The 17,497-nt window shown below is 42.0% G+C and overlaps 28 non-coding genes across 28 annotated transcripts; all 28 read left to right on the forward strand.

Moving 5' to 3' along the window:
- The first annotated feature begins 274 nt into the window (after nucleotides 1-274).
- LOC134025579 (small nucleolar RNA U3) lies at nucleotides 275-487 on the forward strand. The gene has a single exon (XR_009931094.1). It is a non-coding gene; the product is annotated as a small nucleolar RNA U3 (small nucleolar RNA).
- Nucleotides 488-893: 406 nt separating this feature from the next.
- Nucleotides 894-1,106, forward strand: LOC134025756 (small nucleolar RNA U3). The gene has a single exon (XR_009931266.1). It is a non-coding gene; the product is annotated as a small nucleolar RNA U3 (small nucleolar RNA).
- Nucleotides 1,107-1,512: 406 nt separating this feature from the next.
- LOC134025811 (small nucleolar RNA U3) lies at nucleotides 1,513-1,724 on the forward strand. The gene has a single exon (XR_009931317.1). It is a non-coding gene; the product is annotated as a small nucleolar RNA U3 (small nucleolar RNA).
- Nucleotides 1,725-2,130: 406 nt separating this feature from the next.
- LOC134025812 (small nucleolar RNA U3) lies at nucleotides 2,131-2,342 on the forward strand. Its single transcript, XR_009931318.1, has one exon. It is a non-coding gene; the product is annotated as a small nucleolar RNA U3 (small nucleolar RNA).
- Nucleotides 2,343-2,748: 406 nt separating this feature from the next.
- LOC134025644 (small nucleolar RNA U3) lies at nucleotides 2,749-2,961 on the forward strand. The gene has a single exon (XR_009931158.1). It is a non-coding gene; the product is annotated as a small nucleolar RNA U3 (small nucleolar RNA).
- A 406-nt stretch (nucleotides 2,962-3,367) lies between these two features.
- Nucleotides 3,368-3,580, forward strand: LOC134025660 (small nucleolar RNA U3). The gene has a single exon (XR_009931173.1). It is a non-coding gene; the product is annotated as a small nucleolar RNA U3 (small nucleolar RNA).
- A 406-nt stretch (nucleotides 3,581-3,986) lies between these two features.
- On the forward strand, nucleotides 3,987-4,199 carry LOC134025645 (small nucleolar RNA U3). The gene has a single exon (XR_009931159.1). It is a non-coding gene; the product is annotated as a small nucleolar RNA U3 (small nucleolar RNA).
- Nucleotides 4,200-4,605: 406 nt separating this feature from the next.
- Nucleotides 4,606-4,818, forward strand: LOC134025646 (small nucleolar RNA U3). Its single transcript, XR_009931160.1, has one exon. It is a non-coding gene; the product is annotated as a small nucleolar RNA U3 (small nucleolar RNA).
- Nucleotides 4,819-5,224: 406 nt separating this feature from the next.
- On the forward strand, nucleotides 5,225-5,437 carry LOC134025738 (small nucleolar RNA U3). The gene has a single exon (XR_009931249.1). It is a non-coding gene; the product is annotated as a small nucleolar RNA U3 (small nucleolar RNA).
- Nucleotides 5,438-5,841: 404 nt separating this feature from the next.
- LOC134025557 (small nucleolar RNA U3) lies at nucleotides 5,842-6,054 on the forward strand. The gene has a single exon (XR_009931073.1). It is a non-coding gene; the product is annotated as a small nucleolar RNA U3 (small nucleolar RNA).
- Nucleotides 6,055-6,460: 406 nt separating this feature from the next.
- Nucleotides 6,461-6,673, forward strand: LOC134025757 (small nucleolar RNA U3). The gene has a single exon (XR_009931267.1). It is a non-coding gene; the product is annotated as a small nucleolar RNA U3 (small nucleolar RNA).
- Nucleotides 6,674-7,079: 406 nt separating this feature from the next.
- LOC134025661 (small nucleolar RNA U3) lies at nucleotides 7,080-7,292 on the forward strand. The gene has a single exon (XR_009931174.1). It is a non-coding gene; the product is annotated as a small nucleolar RNA U3 (small nucleolar RNA).
- A 406-nt stretch (nucleotides 7,293-7,698) lies between these two features.
- LOC134025764 (small nucleolar RNA U3) lies at nucleotides 7,699-7,911 on the forward strand. The gene has a single exon (XR_009931274.1). It is a non-coding gene; the product is annotated as a small nucleolar RNA U3 (small nucleolar RNA).
- Nucleotides 7,912-8,317: 406 nt separating this feature from the next.
- Nucleotides 8,318-8,530, forward strand: LOC134025605 (small nucleolar RNA U3). The gene has a single exon (XR_009931120.1). It is a non-coding gene; the product is annotated as a small nucleolar RNA U3 (small nucleolar RNA).
- A 406-nt stretch (nucleotides 8,531-8,936) lies between these two features.
- Nucleotides 8,937-9,148, forward strand: LOC134025807 (small nucleolar RNA U3). Its single transcript, XR_009931313.1, has one exon. It is a non-coding gene; the product is annotated as a small nucleolar RNA U3 (small nucleolar RNA).
- Nucleotides 9,149-9,554: 406 nt separating this feature from the next.
- On the forward strand, nucleotides 9,555-9,767 carry LOC134025587 (small nucleolar RNA U3). The gene has a single exon (XR_009931103.1). It is a non-coding gene; the product is annotated as a small nucleolar RNA U3 (small nucleolar RNA).
- A 406-nt stretch (nucleotides 9,768-10,173) lies between these two features.
- On the forward strand, nucleotides 10,174-10,386 carry LOC134025700 (small nucleolar RNA U3). Its single transcript, XR_009931212.1, has one exon. It is a non-coding gene; the product is annotated as a small nucleolar RNA U3 (small nucleolar RNA).
- A 406-nt stretch (nucleotides 10,387-10,792) lies between these two features.
- Nucleotides 10,793-11,005, forward strand: LOC134025701 (small nucleolar RNA U3). Its single transcript, XR_009931213.1, has one exon. It is a non-coding gene; the product is annotated as a small nucleolar RNA U3 (small nucleolar RNA).
- A 406-nt stretch (nucleotides 11,006-11,411) lies between these two features.
- Nucleotides 11,412-11,624, forward strand: LOC134025748 (small nucleolar RNA U3). Its single transcript, XR_009931258.1, has one exon. It is a non-coding gene; the product is annotated as a small nucleolar RNA U3 (small nucleolar RNA).
- A 404-nt stretch (nucleotides 11,625-12,028) lies between these two features.
- LOC134025617 (small nucleolar RNA U3) lies at nucleotides 12,029-12,242 on the forward strand. Its single transcript, XR_009931131.1, has one exon. It is a non-coding gene; the product is annotated as a small nucleolar RNA U3 (small nucleolar RNA).
- Nucleotides 12,243-12,648: 406 nt separating this feature from the next.
- Nucleotides 12,649-12,861, forward strand: LOC134025588 (small nucleolar RNA U3). Its single transcript, XR_009931104.1, has one exon. It is a non-coding gene; the product is annotated as a small nucleolar RNA U3 (small nucleolar RNA).
- Nucleotides 12,862-13,267: 406 nt separating this feature from the next.
- Nucleotides 13,268-13,480, forward strand: LOC134025739 (small nucleolar RNA U3). Its single transcript, XR_009931250.1, has one exon. It is a non-coding gene; the product is annotated as a small nucleolar RNA U3 (small nucleolar RNA).
- A 406-nt stretch (nucleotides 13,481-13,886) lies between these two features.
- Nucleotides 13,887-14,099, forward strand: LOC134025693 (small nucleolar RNA U3). Its single transcript, XR_009931206.1, has one exon. It is a non-coding gene; the product is annotated as a small nucleolar RNA U3 (small nucleolar RNA).
- Nucleotides 14,100-14,503: 404 nt separating this feature from the next.
- LOC134025595 (small nucleolar RNA U3) lies at nucleotides 14,504-14,716 on the forward strand. The gene has a single exon (XR_009931111.1). It is a non-coding gene; the product is annotated as a small nucleolar RNA U3 (small nucleolar RNA).
- A 406-nt stretch (nucleotides 14,717-15,122) lies between these two features.
- Nucleotides 15,123-15,335, forward strand: LOC134025702 (small nucleolar RNA U3). The gene has a single exon (XR_009931214.1). It is a non-coding gene; the product is annotated as a small nucleolar RNA U3 (small nucleolar RNA).
- A 406-nt stretch (nucleotides 15,336-15,741) lies between these two features.
- On the forward strand, nucleotides 15,742-15,954 carry LOC134025694 (small nucleolar RNA U3). The gene has a single exon (XR_009931207.1). It is a non-coding gene; the product is annotated as a small nucleolar RNA U3 (small nucleolar RNA).
- Nucleotides 15,955-16,360: 406 nt separating this feature from the next.
- On the forward strand, nucleotides 16,361-16,572 carry LOC134025818 (small nucleolar RNA U3). Its single transcript, XR_009931324.1, has one exon. It is a non-coding gene; the product is annotated as a small nucleolar RNA U3 (small nucleolar RNA).
- Nucleotides 16,573-16,978: 406 nt separating this feature from the next.
- LOC134025790 (small nucleolar RNA U3) lies at nucleotides 16,979-17,191 on the forward strand. Its single transcript, XR_009931297.1, has one exon. It is a non-coding gene; the product is annotated as a small nucleolar RNA U3 (small nucleolar RNA).
- The last annotated feature ends 306 nt before the right edge of the window (nucleotides 17,192-17,497 follow it).

Below are 17,497 nucleotides of genomic sequence, written 5' to 3' on the forward strand. Positions count from 1 at the left end.
TACTTAGATCCGTGCCAAGTTTAGCTGAATTTGGTTCTCTGTATGCAAGGAGTCCACGGATACAAATGAACAATTTAGTTCTCTATGCAACGTTTTGTCATATGGAAGATTTCAAAGCTGCGTGAAATGTCTTTGACCAAGAGACACATTCCACGTGTCGCGGCTTTAGCATAATTGATTGTTACAGATGTCGACCATTCAATTGGCTTTGGAACCCAGTGGTGCGTATGTGCTCCTCAAGATATAAAGCCAGGTTGTTCCCAGTCCAACAACCAAGACTATACTTTCAGGGATCATTTCTATAGGTTGTTCTTTGAGAAATGTGTTTCTAAGGCGTGGTCTCACTATCCATGATGAAGATGCAGATGTTCCTTTCTGAGCAGGAATCTGGTGGAAAGGTGTGGCTGTGTTCACTGTCCTACCACCATTGATGACTGTTCCAAGTTTTTGAATGGAACTTGGACGAAAGGATCATGTTCTGAGTGGATTTACATTGATTGTTCAAGCAAAGTCAGTCACAGTAATGTTTGCATCTGTCTCATGATGCGCTGGAATGTGCAATATGCGATGCTGCTGGGATGTGGAGGGATTGCAATAACGGCCTTGATGTTGATCAATACTTAGATCCGTGCCAAGTTTAGCTGAATTTGGTTCTCTGTATGCAAGGAATCCACGGATACAAATGAACAATTTAGTTCTCTATGCAAAATTTGGTCATGTGGAAGATTTCAGAACTGTGCGTGAAATGTCTTTGACCAAGAGACACATTCCACGTGTTGCGGCTTTAGCATAATTGATTGTTACAGATGTCGACCATTCAATTGGCTTTGGAACCCAGTGGTGCGTATGTGCTCCTCAAGATATAAAGCCATGTTGTTCCCAGTCCAACAACCAAGACTATACTTTCAGGGATCATTTCTATAGGTTGTTCTTTGAGAAATGAGTTTCTAAGGAGTGGTCTCGCTATTCATGATGAAGATGCAGATGTTCCTTTCTGAGCAGGAGTCTGGTGGAAAGGTGTGGCTGTGTTCACTGTCCTACCACCATTGATGACTGTTCCAAGTTCTTGAATGTAACTTGGACGAAAGGATCATGTTCTGAGTGGATTTACATTGATTGTTCAAGCAAAGTAAGTCACAGTAATGTTTGCATCTGTCTCATGATGCGCTGGAATGTGCAATTTGCGACGCTGCTGGGATGTGGAGGGATTGCAATAACGGCCTTGATGTTGATCAATACTTATATCCGTGCCAAGTTTAGCTGAATTTGGTTCTCTGTATGCAAGGAATCCACGGATACAAATGAACAATTTAGTTCTCTATGCAAAATTTGGTCATGTGGAAGATTTCAGAACTCTGCGTTAAATGTCTTTGACCAAGAGACACATTCCACGTGTCGCGGCTTTAGCATAATTGATTGTTACAGATGTCGACCATTCAATTGGCTTTGGAACCCAGTGGTGCGTATGTGCTCCTCAAGATATAAAGCCAGGTTGTTCCCAGTCCAACAACCAAGACTATACTTTCAGGGATCATTTCTATAGTTTATTTTTGAGAAATGTGTTTCTAAGGAGTGGTCTCACTATCCATGATGAAGATGCAGATGTTCCTTTCTGAGCAGGAATCTGGTGGAAAGGTGTGGCTGTGTTTACTGTCCTACCACCATTGATGACTGTTCCAAGTTCTTGAATGGAACTTGGACGAAAGGATCATGTTCTGAGTGGATTTACATTGATTGTTAAAGCAAAGTCAGTCACAGTAATGTTTGCATCTGTCTTATGATGCGCTGGAATGTGAAATTTGCGACGCTGCTGGGATGTGGAGGGATTGCAACAACGGCCTTGATGTTAATCAATACTTATATCCGTGCCAAGTTTAGCTGAATTTGGTTCTCTGTATGCAAGGAATCAATGGATACAAATGAACAATTTAGTTCTCTATGCAAAATTTGGTCATGTGGAAGATTTCAGAACTCTGCGTGAAATGTCTTTGACCAAGAGACACATTCCACGTGTCGCGGCTTTAGCATAATTGATTGTTACAGATGTCGACCATTCAATTGGCTTTGGAACCCAGTGGTGCGTATGTGCTCCTCAAGATATAAAGCCAGGTTGTTCCCAGTCCAACAACCAAGACTATACTTTCAGGGATCATTTCTATAGTTTATTTTTGAGAAATGTGTTTCTAAGGAGTGGTCTCACTATCCATGATGAAGATGCAGATGTTCCTTTCTGAGCAGGAATCTGGTGGAAAGGTGTGGCTGTGTTTACTGTCCTACCACCATTGATGACTGTTCCAAGTTCTTGAATGGAACTTGGACGAAAGGATCATGTTCTGAGTGGATTTACATTGATTGTTAAAGCAAAGTCAGTCACAGTAATGTTTGCATCTGTCTTATGATGCGCTGGAATGTGAAATTTGCGACGCTGCTGGGATGTGGAGGGATTGCAACAACGGCCTTGATGTTAATCAATACTTATATCCGTGCCAAGTTTAGCTGAATTTGGTTCTCTGTATGCAAGGAATCAATGGATACAAATGAACAATTTAGTTCTCTATGCAAAATTTGGTCATGTGGAAGATTTCAGAACTCTGCGTGAAATGTCTTTGACCAAGAGACACATTCCACGTGTCGCGGCTTTAGCATAATTGATTGTTACAGATGTCGACCATTCAATTGGCTTTGGAACCCAGTGGTGCGTATGTGCTCCTCAAGATATAAAGCCATGTTGTTCCCAGTCCAACAACCAAGACTATACTTTCAGGGATCATTTCTATAGGTTGTTCTTTGAGAAATGTGTTTCTAAGGAGTGGTCTCACTATCTATGATGAAGATGCAGATGTTCCTTTCTGAACAGGAATCTGGTGGAAAGGTGTGGCTGTGTTCACTGTCCTACCACCATTGATGACTGTTCCAAGTTCTTGAATGGAACTTGGACGAAAGGATCATGTTCTGAGTGGATTTACATTGATTGTTCAAGCAAAGTAAGTCACAGTAATGTTTGCATCTGTCTCATGATGCGCTGGAATGTGCAATTTGCGACGCTGCTGGGATGTGGAGGGATTGCAATAACGGCCTTGATGTTGATCAATACTTAGATCCGTGCCAAGTTTAGCTGAATTTGGTTCTCTGTATGCAAGGAATCCACGGATACAAATGAACAATTTAGTTCTCTATGAAAAATGTTGTCATGTGGAAGATTTCAGAACTCTGCGTGAAATGTCTTTGACCAAGAGACACATTCCACGTGTCGCGGCTTTAGCATAATTGATTGTTACAGATGTCGACCATTCAATTGGCTTTGGAACCCAGTGGTGCGTATGTGCTCCTCAAGATATAAAGCCAGGTTGTTCCCAGTCCAACAACCAAGACTATATTTTCAGGGATCATTTCTATAGGTTGTTCTTTGAGAAATGTGTTTCTAAGGAGTGGTCTCACTATCCATGATGAAGATGCAGATGTTCCTTTCTGAGCAGGAATCTGGTGGAAAGGTGTGGCTGTGTTCACTGTCCTACCACCATTGATGACTGTTCCAAGTTCTTGAATGGAACTTGGACGAAAGGATCATGTTCTGAGTGGATTTACATTGATTGTTCAAGCAAAGTCAGTCACAGTAATGTTTGCATCTGTCTCATGATGCGCTGGAATGTGCAATTTGCGACGCTACTGGGATGTGGAGGGATTGCAACAACGGCCTTGATGTTGATCAATACTTATATCCGTGCCAAGTTTAGCTGAATTTGGTTCTCTGTATGCAAGGAATCCACGGATACAAATGAACAATTTAGTTCTCTATGCAAAATTTGGTCATGTGGAAGATTTCAGAACTCTGCGTGAAATGTCTTTGACCAAGAGACACATTCCACGTGTCGCGTCTTTAGCATAATTGATTGTTACAGATGTCGACCATTCAATTGGCTTTGGAACCCAGTGGTGCGTATGTGCTCCTCAAGATATAAAGCCATGTTGTTCCCAGTCCAACAACCAAGACTATACTTTCAGGGATCATTTCTATAGGTTGTTCTTTGAGAAATGTGTTTCTAAGGAGTGGTCTCACTATCTATGATGAAGATGCAGATGTTCCTTTCTGAACAGGAATCTGGTGGAAAGGTGTGGCTGTGTTCACTGTCCTACCACCATTGATGACTGTTCCAAGTTCTTGAATGGAACTTGGACGAAAGGATCATGTTCTGAGTGGATTTACATTGATTGTTCAAGCAAAGTCAGTCACAGTAATGTTTGCATCTGTCTCATGATGCGCTGGAATGTGCAATTTGCGACGCTACTGGGATGTGGAGGGATTGCAACAACGGCCTTGATGTTGATCAATACTTATATCCGTGCCAAGTTTAGCTGAATTTGGTTCTCTGTATGCAAGGAATCCACGGATACAAATGAACAATTTAGTTCTCTATGCAAAATTTGGTCATGTGGAAGATTTCAGAACTCTGCGTGAAATGTCTTTGACCAAGAGACACATTCCACGTGTCGCGGCTTTAGCATAATTGATTGTTACAGATGTCGACCATTCAATTGGCTTTGGAACCCAGTGGTGCGTATGTGCTCCTCAAGATATAAAGCCATGTTGTTCCCAGTCCGACAACCAAGACTATACTTTCAGGGATCATTTCTATAGGTTGTTCTTTGAGAAATGTGTTTCTAAGGAGTGGTCTCACTATCTATGATGAAGATGCAGATGTTCCTTTCTGAACAGGAATCTGGTGGAAAGGTGTGGCTGTGTTCACTGTCCTACCACCATTGATGACTGTTCCAAGTTCTTGAATGGAACTTGGACGAAAGGATCATGTTCTGAGTGGATTTACATTGATTGTTCAAGCAAAGTAAGTCACAGTAATGTTTGCATCTGTCTCATGATGCGCTGGAATGTGCAATTTGCGACGCTGCTGGGATGTGGAGGGATTGCAATAACGGCCTTGATGTTGATCAATACTTAGATCCGTGCCAAGTTTAGCTGAATTTGGTTCTCTGTATGCAAGGAATCCACGGATACAAATGAACAATTTAGTTCTCTATGAAAAATGTTGTCATGTGGAAGATTTCAGAACTGTGCGTGAAATGTCTTTGACCAAGAGACACATTCCACGTGTTGCGGCTTTAGCATAATTGATTGTTACAGATGTCGACCATTCAATTGGCTTTGGAACCCAGTGGTGCGTATGTGCTCCTCAAGATATAAAGCCATGTTGTTCCCAGTCCAACAACCAAGACTATACTTTCAGGGATCATTTCTATAGGTTGTTCTTTGAGAAATGAGTTTCTAAGGAGTGGTCTCGCTATTCATGATGAAGATGCAGATGTTCCTTTCTGAGCAGGAGTCTGGTGGAAAGGTGTGGTTGTGTTCACTGTCCTACCACCATTGATGACTGTTCCAAGTTCTTGAATGTAACTTGGACGAAAGGATCATGTTCTGAGTGGATTTACATTGATTGTTCAAGGAAAGTAAGTCACAGTAATGTTTGCATCTGTCTCATGATGCGCTGGAATGTGCAATTTGCGACGCTGCTGGGATGTGGAGGGATTGCAACAACGGCCTTGATGTTGATCAATACTTATATCCGTGCCAAGTTTAGCTGAATTTGGTTCTCTGTATGCAAGGAGTCCACGGATACAAATGAACAATTTAGTTCTCTATGCAACGTTTTGTCATATGGAAGATTTCAAAGCTGCGTGAAATGTCTTTGACCAAGAGACACATTCCACGTGTCGCGGCTTTAGCATAATTGATTGTTACAGATGTCGACCATTCAATTGGCTTTGGAACCCAGTGGTGCGTATGTGCTCCTCAAGATATAAAGCCAGGTTGTTCCCAGTCCAACAACCAAGACTATGCTTTCAGGGATCATTTCTATAGGTTGTTCTTTGAGAAATGTGTTTCTAAGGCGTGGTCTCACTATCCATGATGAAGATGCAGATGTTCCTTTCTGAGCAGGAATCTGGTGGAAAGGTGTGGCTGTGTTCACTGTCCTACCACCATTGATGACTGTTCCAAGTTTTTGAATGGAACTTGGACGAAAGGATCATGTTCTGAGTGGATTTACATTGATTGTTCAAGCAAAGTCAGTCACAGTAATGTTTGCATCTGTCTCATGATGCGCTGGAATGTGCAATATGCGATGCTGCTGGGATGTGGAGGGATTGCAATAACGGCCTTTATGTTGATCAATACTTAGATCCGTGCCAAGTTTAGCTGAATTTGGTTCTCTGTATGCAAGGAATCCACGGATACAAATGAACAATTTAGTTCTCTATGCAAAATTTGGTCATGTGGAAGATTTCAGAACTGTGCGTGAAATGTCTTTGACCAAGAGACACATTCCACGTGTTGCGGCTTTAGCATAATTGATTGTTACAGATGTCGACCATTCAATTGGCTTTGGAACCCAGTGGTGCGTATGTGCTCCTCAAGATATAAAGCCATGTTGTTCCCAGTCCAACAACCAAGACTATACTTTCAGGGATCATTTCTATAGGTTGTTCTTTGAGAAATGAGTTTCTAAGGAGTGGTCTCGCTATTCATGATGAAGATGCAGATGTTCCTTTCTGAGCAGGAGTCTGGTGGAAAGGTGTGGCTGTGTTCACTGTCCTACCACCATTGATGACTGTTCCAAGTTCTTGAATGTAACTTGGACGAAAGGATCATGTTCTGAGTGGATTTACATTGATTGTTCAAGCAAAGTAAGTCACAGTAATGTTTGCATCTGTCTCATGATGCGCTGGAATGTGCAATTTGCGACGCTGCTGGGATGTGGAGGGATTGCAACAACGGCCTTGATGTTGATCAATACTTATATCCGTGCCAAGTTTAGCTGAATTTGGTTCTCTGTATGCAAGGAATCCACGGATACAAATGAACAATTTAGTTCTCTATGAAAAATGTTGTCATGTGGAAGATTTCAGAACTCTGCGTGAAATGTCTTTGACCAAGAGACACATTCCACGTGTCGCGGCTTTAGCATAATTGATTGTTACAGATGTCGACCATTCAATTGGCTTTGGAACCCAGTGGTGCGTATGTGCTCCTCAAGATATAAAGCCAGGTTGTTCCCAGTCCAACAACCAAGACTATATTTTCAGGGATCATTTCTATAGGTTGTTCTTTGAGAAATGTGTTTCTAAGGAGTGGTCTCACTATCCATGATGAAGATGCAGATGTTCCTTTCTGAGCAGGAATCTGGTGGAAAGGTGTGGCTGTGTTCACTGTCCTACCACCATTGATGACTGTTCCAAGTTCTTGAATGGAACTTGGACGAAAGGATCATGTTCTGAGTGGATTTACATTGATTGTTCAAGCAAAGTCAGTCACAGTAATGTTTGCATCTGTCTCATGATGCGCTGGAATGTGCAATTTGCGACGCTGCTGGGATGTGGAGGGATTGCAACAACGGCCTTGATGTTGATCAATACTTGTATCCGTGCCAAGTTTAGCTGAATTTGGTTCTCTGTATGCAAGGAATCCACGGATACAAATGAACAATTTAGTTCTCTATGAAAAATGTTGTCATGTGGAAGATTTCAGAACTGTGCGTGAAATGTCTTTGACCAAGAGACACATTCCACGTGTCGCGGCTTTAGCATAATTGATTGTTACAGATGTCGACCATTCAATTGGCTTTGGAACCCAGTGGTGCGTATGTGCTCCTCAAGATATAAAGCCAGGTTGTTCCCAGTCCAACAACAAAGACTATACTTTCAGGGATCATTTCTATAGGTTGTTCTTTGAGAAATGTGTTTCTAAGGAGTGTTCTCACTATCCATGATGAAGATGCAGATGTTCTTTTCTGAGCAGTAATCTGGTGGAAAGGTGTGGCTGTGTTCACTGTCCTACCACCGTTGATGACTGTTCCAAGTTCTTGAATGTAACTTGGACGAAAGGATCATGTTCTGAGTGGATTTACATTGATTGTTCAAGCAAAGTAAGTCACAGTAATGTTTGCATCTGTCTCATGATGCGCTGGAATGTGCAATTTGCGACGCTGCTGGGATGTGGAGGGATTGCAACAACGGCTTTGATGTTGATCAATACTTATATCCGTGCCAAGTTTAGCTGAATTTGGTTCTCTGTATGCAAGGAATCCACGGATCCAAACAAACTATTTGGTTATCTATGCAACGTTTTGTCATGTGGAAGATTTCAGAACTCTGCGTGAAATGTCTTTGACCAAGAGACACATTCCACGTGTCGCGGCTTTAGCATAATTGATTGTTACAGATGTCGACCATTCAATTGGCTTTGGAACCCAGTGGTGCGTATGTGCTCCTCAAGATATAAAGCCAGGTTGTTCCCAGTCCAACAATCAAGACTATACTTTCAGGGATCATTTCTATAGGTTGTTCTTTGAGAAATGTGTTTCTAAGGAGTGGTCTCACTATCCATGATGAAGATGCAGATGTTCCTTTCTGAGCAGGAATCTGGTGGAAAGGTGTGGCTGTGTTCACTGTCCTACCACCATTGATGACTGTTCCAAGTTTTTGAATGGAACTTGGACGAAAGGATCATGTTCTGAGTGGATTTACATTGATTGTTCAAGCAAAGTCAGTCACAGTAATGTTTGCATCTGTCTCATGATGCGCTGGAATGTGCAATATGCGACGCTGCTGGGATGTGGAGGGATTGCAATAACGGCCTTGATGTTGATCAATACTTAGATCCGTGCCAAGTTTAGCTGAATTTGGTTCTCTGTATGCAAGGAGTCCACGGATACAAATGAACAATTTAGTTCTCTATGCAACGTTTTGTCATGTGGAAGATTTCAGAACTCTGCGTTAAATGTCTTTGACCAAGAGACACATTCCACGTGTCGCGGCTTTAGCATAATTGATTGTTACAGATGTCGACCATTCAATTGGCTTTGGAACCCAGTGGTGCGTATGTGCTCCTCAAGATATAAAGCCAGGTTGTTCCCAGTCCAACAACCAAGACTATACTTTCAGGGATCATTTCTATAGTTTATTTTTGAGAAATGTGTTTCTAAGGAGTGGTCTCACTATCCATGATGAAGATGCAGATGTTCCTTTCTGAGCAGGAAGCTGGTGGAAAGGTGTGGCTGTGTTTACTGTCCTACCACCATTGATGACTGTTCCAAGTTCTTGAATGGAACTTGGACGAAAGGATCATGTTCTGAGTGGATTTACATTGATTGTTCAAGCAAAGTCAGTCACAGTAATGTTTGCATCTGTCTTATGATGCGCTGGAATGTGCAATTTGCGACGCTGCTGGGATGTGGAGGGATTGCAACAACGGCCTTGATGTTGATCAATACTTATATCCGTGCCAAGTTTAGCTGAATTTGGTTCTCTGTATGCAAGGAATCCACGGATACAAATAAACAATTTAGTTCTCTATGCAAAATTTGGTCATGTGGAAGATTTCAGAACTCTGCGTGAAATGTCTTTGACCAAGAGACACATTCCACGTGTCGCGGCTTTAGCATAATTGATTGTTACAGATGTCGACCATTCAATTGGCTTTGGAACCCAGTGGTGCGTATGTGCTCCTCAAGATATAAAGCCAGGTTGTTCCCAGTCCAACAACCAAGACTATACTTTCAGGGATCATTTCTATAGGTTTTTTTTTGAGAAATGTGTTTCTAAGGAGTGGTCTCACTATCCATGATGAAGATGCAGATGTTCCTTTCTGAGCAGGAATCTGGTGGAAAGGTGTGGCTGTGTTCACTGTCCTACCACCATTGATGACTGTTCCAAGTTTTTGAATGGAACTTGGACGAAAGGATCATGTTCTGAGTGGATTTACATTGATTGTTCAAGCAAAGTAAGTCACAGTAATGTTTGCATCTGTCTCATGATGCGCTGGAATGTGCAATTTGCGACGCTGCTGGGATGTGGAGGGATTGCAACAACGGCCTTGATGTTGATCAATACTTATATCCGTGCCAAGTTTAGCTGAATTTGGTTCTCTGTATGCAAGGAATCCACGGATACAAATGAACAATTTAGTTCTCTATGCAAAATTTGGTCATGTGGAAGATTTCAGAACTGTGCGTGAAATGTCTTTGACCAAGAGACACATTCCACGTGTTGCGGCTTTAGCATAATTGATTGTTACAGATGTCGACCATTCAATTGGCTTTGGAACCCAGTGGTGCGTATGTGCTCCTCAAGATATAAAGCCATGTTGTTCCCAGTCCAACAACCAAGACTATACTTTCAGGGATCATTTCTATAGGTTGTTCTTTGAGAAATGTGTTTCTAAGGAGTGGTCTCGCTATTCATGATGAAGATGCAGATGTTCCTTTCTGAGCAGGAATCTGGTGGAAAGGTGTGGCTGTGTTCACTGTCCTACCACCATTGATGACTGTTCCAAGTTTTTGAATGGAACTTGGACGAAAGGATCATGTTCTGAGTGGATTTACATTGATTGTTCAAGCAAAGTCAGTCACAGTAATGTTTGCATCTGTCTCATGATGCGCTGGAATGTGCAATATGCGATGCTGCTGGGATGTGGAGGGATTGCAATAACGGCCTTGATGTTGATCAATACTTAGATCCGTGCCAAGTTTAGCTGAATTTGGTTCTCTGTATGCAAGGAATCCACGGATACAAATGAACAATTTAGTTCTCTATGCAAAATTTGGTCATGTGGAAGATTTCAGAACTGTGCGTGAAATGTCTTTGACCAAGAGACACATTCCACGTGTTGCGGCTTTAGCATAATTGATTGTTACAGATGTCGACCATTCAATTGGCTTTGGAACCCAGTGGTGCGTATGTGCTCCTCAAGATATAAAGCCATGTTGTTCCCAGTCCAACAACCAAGACTATACTTTCAGGGATCATTTCTATAGGTTGTTCTTTGAGAAATGTGTTTCTAAGGAGTGGTCTCGCTATTCATGATGAAGATGCAGATGTTCCTTTCTGAGCAGGAATCTGGTGGAAAGGTGTGGCTGTGTTCACTGTCCTACCACCATTGATGACTGTTCCAAGTTTTTGAATGGAACTTGGACGAAAGGATCATGTTCTGAGTGGATTTACATTGATTGTTCAAGCAAAGTCAGTCACAGTAATGTTTGCATCTGTCTCATGATGCGCTGGAATGTGCAATATGCGATGCTGCTGGGATGTGGAGGGATTGCAATAACGGCCTTGATGTTGATCAATACTTAGATCCGTGCCAAGTTTAGCTGAATTTGGTTCTCTGTATGCAAGGAATCCACGGATACAAATGAACAATTTAGTTCTCTATGCAAAATTTGGTCATGTGGAAGATTTCAGAACTGTGCGTGAAATGTCTTTGACCAAGAGACACATTCCACGTGTTGCGGCTTTAGCATAATTGATTGTTACAGATGTCGACCATTCAATTGGCTTTGGAACCCAGTGGTGCGTATGTGCTCCTCAAGATATAAAGCCATGTTGTTCCCAGTCCAACAACCAAGACTATACTTTCAGGGATCATTTCTATAGGTTGTTCTTTGAGAAATGTGTTTCTAAGGAGTGGTCTCGCTATTCATGATGAAGATGCAGATGTTCCTTTCTGAGCAGGAGTCTGGTGGAAAGGTGTGGCTGTGTTCACTGTCCTACCACCATTGATGACTGTTCCAAGTTCTTGAATGTAACTTGGACGAAAGGATCATGTTCTGAGTGGATTTACATTGATTGTTCAAGCAAAGTCAGTCACAGTAATGTTTGCATCTGTCTCATGATGCGCTGGAATGTGCAATTTGCGACGCTGCTGGGATGTGGAGGGATTGCAATAACGGCCTTGATGTTGATCAATACTTAGATCCGTGCCAAGTTTAGCTGAATTTGGTTCTCTGTATGCAAGGAGTCCACGGATACAAATGAACAATTTAGTTCTCTATGCAACGTTTTGTCATATGGAAGATTTCAAAGCTGCGTGAAATGTCTTTGACCAAGAGACACATTCCACGTGTCGCGGCTTTAGCATAATTGATTGTTACAGATGTCGACCATTCAATTGGCTTTGGAACCCAGTGGTGCGTATGTGCTCCTCAAGATATAAAGCCAGGTTGTTCCCAGTCCAACAACCAAGACTATACTTTCAGGGATCATTTCTATAGGTTTTTTTTTTGAGAAATGTGTTTCTAAGGAGTGGTCTCACTATCCATGATGAAGATGCAGATGTTCCTTTCTGAGCAGGAATCTGGTGGAAAGGTGTGGCTGTGTTCACTGTCCTACCACCATTGATGACTGTTCCAAGTTTTTGAATGGAACTTGGACGAAAGGATCATGTTCTGAGTGGATTTACATTGATTGTTCAAGCAAAGTAAGTCACAGTAATGTTTGCATCTGTCTCATGATGCGCTGGAATGTGCAATTTGCGACGCTGCTGGGATGTGGAGGGATTGCAACAACGGCCTTGATGTTGATCAATACTTATATCCGTGCCAAGTTTAGCTGAATTTGGTTCTCTGTATGCAAGGAATCCACGGATACAAATGAACAATTTAGTTCTCTATGCAAAATTTGGTCATGTGGAAGATTTCAGAACTGTGCGTGAAATGTCTTTGACCAAGAGACACATTCCACGTGTCGCGGCTTTAGCATAATTGATTGTTACAGATGTCGACCATTCAATTGGCTTTGGAACCCAGTGGTGCGTATGTGCTCCTCAAGATATAAAGCCAGGTTGTTCCCAGTCCAACAACCAAGACTATACTTTCAGGGATCATTTCTATAGGTTTTTTTTTGAGAAATGTGTTTCTAAGGAGTGGTCTCACTATCCATGATGAAGATGCAGATGTTCCTTTCTGAGCAGGAATCTGGTGGAAAGGTGTGGCTGTGTTCACTGTCCTACCACCATTGATGACTGTTCCAAGTTTTTGAATGGAACTTGGACGAAAGGATCATGTTCTGAGTGGATTTACATTGATTGTTCAAGCAAAGTAAGTCACAGTAATGTTTGCATCTGTCTCATGATGCGCTGGAATGTGCAATTTGCGACGCTGCTGGGATGTGGAGGGATTGCAATAACGGCCTTGATGTTGATCAATACTTATATCCGTGCCAAGTTTAGCTGAATTTGGTTCTCTGTATGCAAGGAATCCACGGATACAAATGAACAATTTAGTTCTCTATGCAAAATTTGGTCATGTGGAAGATTTCAGAACTGTGCGTGAAATGTCTTTGACCAAGAGACACATTCCACGTGTTGCGGCTTTAGCATAATTGATTGTTACAGATGTCGACCATTCAATTGGCTTTGGAACCCAGTGGTGCGTATGTGCTCCTCAAGATATAAAGCCATGTTGTTCCCAGTCCAACAACCAAGACTATACTTTCAGGGATCATTTCTATAGGTTGTTCTTTGAGAAATGCGTTTCTAAGGAGTGGTCTCGCTATTCATGATGAAGATGCAGATGTTCCTTTCTGAGCAGGAATCTGGTAGAAAGGTGTGGCTGTGTTCACTGTCCTACCACCATTGATGACTGTTCCAAGTTTTTGAATGGAACTTGGACGAAAGGATCATGTTCTGAGTGGATTTACATTGATTGTTCAAGCAAAGTCAGTCACAGTAATGTTTGCATCTGTCTCATGATGCGCTGGAATGTGCAATATGCGATGCTGCTGGGATGTGGAGGGATTTCAATAACGGCCTTGATGTTGATCAATACTTAGATCCGTGCCAAGTTTAGCTGAATTTGGTTCTCTGTATGCAAGGAATCCACGGATACAAATGAACAATTTAGTTCTCTATGCAAAATTTGGTCATGTGGAAGATTTCAGAACTGTGCGTGAAATGTCTTTGACCAAGAGACACATTCCACGTGTTGCGGCTTTAGCATAATTGATTGTTACAGATGTCGACCATTCAATTGCCTTTGGAACCCAGTGGTGCGTATTTGCTCCTCAAGATATAAAGCCATGTTGTTCCCAGTCCAACAACCAAGACTATACTTTCAGGGATCATTTCTATAGGTTGTTCTTTGAGAAATGTGTTTCTAAGGAGTGGTCTCGCTATTCATGATGAAGATGCAGATGTTCCTTTCTGAGCAGGAGTCTGGTGGAAAGGTGTGGCTGTGTTCACTGTCCTACCACCATTGATGACTGTTCCAAGTTCTTGAATGGAACTTGGACGAAAGGATCATGTTCTGAGTGGATTTACATTGATTGTTCAAGCAAAGTCAGTCACAGTAATGTTTGCATCTGTCTCATGATGCGCTGGAATGTGCAATTTGCGACGCTGCTGGGATGTGGAGGGATTGCAATAACGGCCTTGATGTTGATCAATACTTAGATCCGTGCCAAGTTTAGCTGAATTTGGTTCTCTGTATGCAAGGAGTCCACGGATACAAATGAACAATTTAGTTCTCTATGCAACGTTTTGTCATATGGAAGATTTCAAAGCTGCGTGAAATGTCTTTGACCAAGAGACACATTCCACGTGTCGCGGCTTTAGCATAATTGATTGTTACAGATGTCGACCATTCAATTGGCTTTGGAACCCAGTGGTGCGTATGTGCTCCTCAAGATATAAAGCCAGGTTGTTCCCAGTCCAACAACCAAGACTGTACTTTCAGGGATCATTTCTATAGGTTGTTCTTTGAGAAATGTGTTTCTAAGGCGTGGTCTCACTATCCATGATGAAGATGCAGATGTTCCTTTCTGAGCAGGAATCTGGTGGAAAGGTGTGACTGTGTTCACTGTCCTACCACCATTGATGACTGTTCCAAGTTTTTGAATGGAACTTGGACGAAAGGATCATGTTCTGAGTGGATTTACATTGATTGTTCAAGCAAAGTCAGTCACAGTAATGTTTGCATCTGTCTCATGATGCGCTGGAATGTGCAATATGCGATACTGCTGGGATGTGGAGGGATTGCAATAACGGCCTTGATGTTGATCAATACTTAGATCCGTGCCAAGTTTAGCTGAATTTGGTTCTCTGTATGCAAGGAATCCACGGATACAAATGAACAATTTAGTTCTCTATGCAAAATTTGGTCATGTGGAAGATTTCAGAACTGTGCGTGAAATGTCTTTGACCAAGAGACACATTCCACGTGTTGCGGCTTTAGCATAATTGATTGTTACAGATGTCGACCATTCAATTGGCTTTGGAACCCAGTGGTGCGTATGTGCTCCTCAAGATATAAAGCCATGTTGTTCCCAGTCCAACAACCAAGACTATACTTTCAGGGATCATTTCTATAGGTTGTTCTTTGAGAAATGTGTTTCTAAGGAGTGGTCTCGCTATTCATGATGAAGATGCAGATGTTCCTTTCTGAGCAGGAATCTGGTGGAAAGGTGTGGCTGTGTTCACTGTCCTACCACCATTGATGACTGTTCCAAGTTTTTGAATGGAACTTGGACGAAAGGATCATGTTCTGAGTGGATTTACATTGATTGTTCAAGCAAAGTCAGTCACAGTAATGTTTGCATCTGTCTCATGATGCGCTGGAATGTGCAATATGCGATGCTGCTGGGATGTGGAGGGATTGCAATAACGGCCTTGATGTTGATCAATACTTAGATCCGTGCCAAGTTTAGCTGAATTTGGTTCTCTGTATGCAAGGAATCCACGGATACAAATGAACAATTTAGTTCTCTATGCAAAATTTGGTCATGTGGAAGATTTCAGAACTGTGCGTGAAATGTCTTTGACCAAGAGACACATTCCACGTGTTGCGGCTTTAGCATAATTGATTGTTACAGATGTCGACCATTCAATTGGCTTTGGAACCCAGTGGTGCGTATGTGCTCCTCAAGATATAAAGCCATGTTGTTCCCAGTCCAACAACCAAGACTATACTTTCAGGGATCATTTCTATAGGTTGTTCTTTGAGAAATGTGTTTCTAAGGAGTGGTCTCGCTATTCATGATGAAGATGCAGATGTTCCTTTCTGAGCAGGAGTCTGGTGGAAAGGTGTGGCTGTGTTCACTGTCCTACCACCATTGATGACTGTTCCAAGTTCTTGAATGGAACTTGGACGAAAGGATCATGTTCTGAGTGGATTTACATTGATTGTTCAAGCAAAGTAAGTCACAGTAATGTTTGCATCTGTCTCATGATGTGCTGGAATGTGCAATTTGCGACGCTGCTGGGATGTGGAGGGATTGCAATAACGGCCTTGATGTTGATCAATACTTAGATCCGTGCCAAGTTTAGCTGAATTTGGTTCTCTGTATGCAAGGAATCCACGGATACAAATGAACAATTTAGTTCTCTATGAAAAATGTTGTCATGTGGAAGATTTCAGAACTCTGCGTGAAATGTCTTTGACCAAGAGACACATTCCACGTGTCGCGGCTTTAGCATAATTGATTGTTACAGATGTCGACCATTCAATTGGCTTTGGAACCCAGTGGTGCGTATGTGCTCCTCAAGATATAAAGCCAGGTTGTTCCCAGTCCAACAACCAAGACTATACTTTCAGGGATCATTTCTATAGTTTATTTTTGAGAAATGTGTTTCTAAGGAGTGGTCTCACTATCCATGATGAAGATGCAGATGTTCCTTTCTGAGCAGGAAGCTGGTGGAAAGGTGTGGCTGTGTTTACTGTCCTACCACCATTGATGACTGTTCCAAGTTCTTGAATGGAACTTGGACGAAAGGATCATGTTCTGAGTGGATTTACATTGATAGTTCAAGCAAAGTCAGTCACAGTAATGTTTGCATCTGTCTTATGATGCGCTGGAATGTGCAATTTGCGACGCTGCTGGGATGTGGAGGGATTGCAACAACGGCCTTGATGTTGATCAATACTTATATCCGTGCCAAGTTTAGCTGAATTTGGTTCTCTGTATGCAAGGAATCCACGGATACAAATAAACAATTTAGTTCTCTATGCAAAATTTGGTCATGTGGAAGATTTCAGAACTCTGCGTGAAATGTCTTTGACCAAGAGACACATTCCACGTGTCGCGGCTTTAGCATAATTGATTGTTACAGATGTCGACCATTCAATTGGCTTTGGAACCCAGTGGTGCGTATGTGCTCCTCAAGATATAAAGCCAGGTTGTTCCCAGTCCAACAACCAAGACTATACTTTCAGGGATCATTTCTATAGTTTTTTTTTTGAGAAATGTGTTTCTAAGGAGTGGTCTCACTATCCATGATGAAGATGCAGATGTTCCTTTCTGAGCAGGAATCTGGTGGAAAGGTGTGGCTGTGTTCACTGTCCTACCACCATTGATGACTGTTCCAAGTTTTTGAATGGAACTTGGACGAAAGGATCATGTTCTGAGTGGATTTACATTGATTGTTCAAGCAAAGTCAGTCACAGTAATGTTTGCATCTGTCTCATGATGCGCTGGAATGTGCAATATGCGACGCTGCTGGGATGTGGAGGGATTGCAATAACGGCCTTGATGTTGATCAATACTTAGATCCGTGCCAAGTTTAGCTGAATTTGGTTCTCTGTATGCAAGGAGTCCACGGATACAAATGAACAATTTAGTTGTCTATGCAACGTTTTGTCGTGGAAGATTTCAGAACTCTGCGTTAAATGTCTTTGACCAAGAGACACATTCCACGTGTCGCGGCTTTAGCATAATT

Source organism: Osmerus eperlanus, chromosome 8, assembly GCF_963692335.1.
Source record: "Osmerus eperlanus chromosome 8, fOsmEpe2.1, whole genome shotgun sequence".
Lineage (NCBI taxonomy): Eukaryota > Metazoa > Chordata > Actinopteri > Osmeriformes > Osmeridae > Osmerus > Osmerus eperlanus.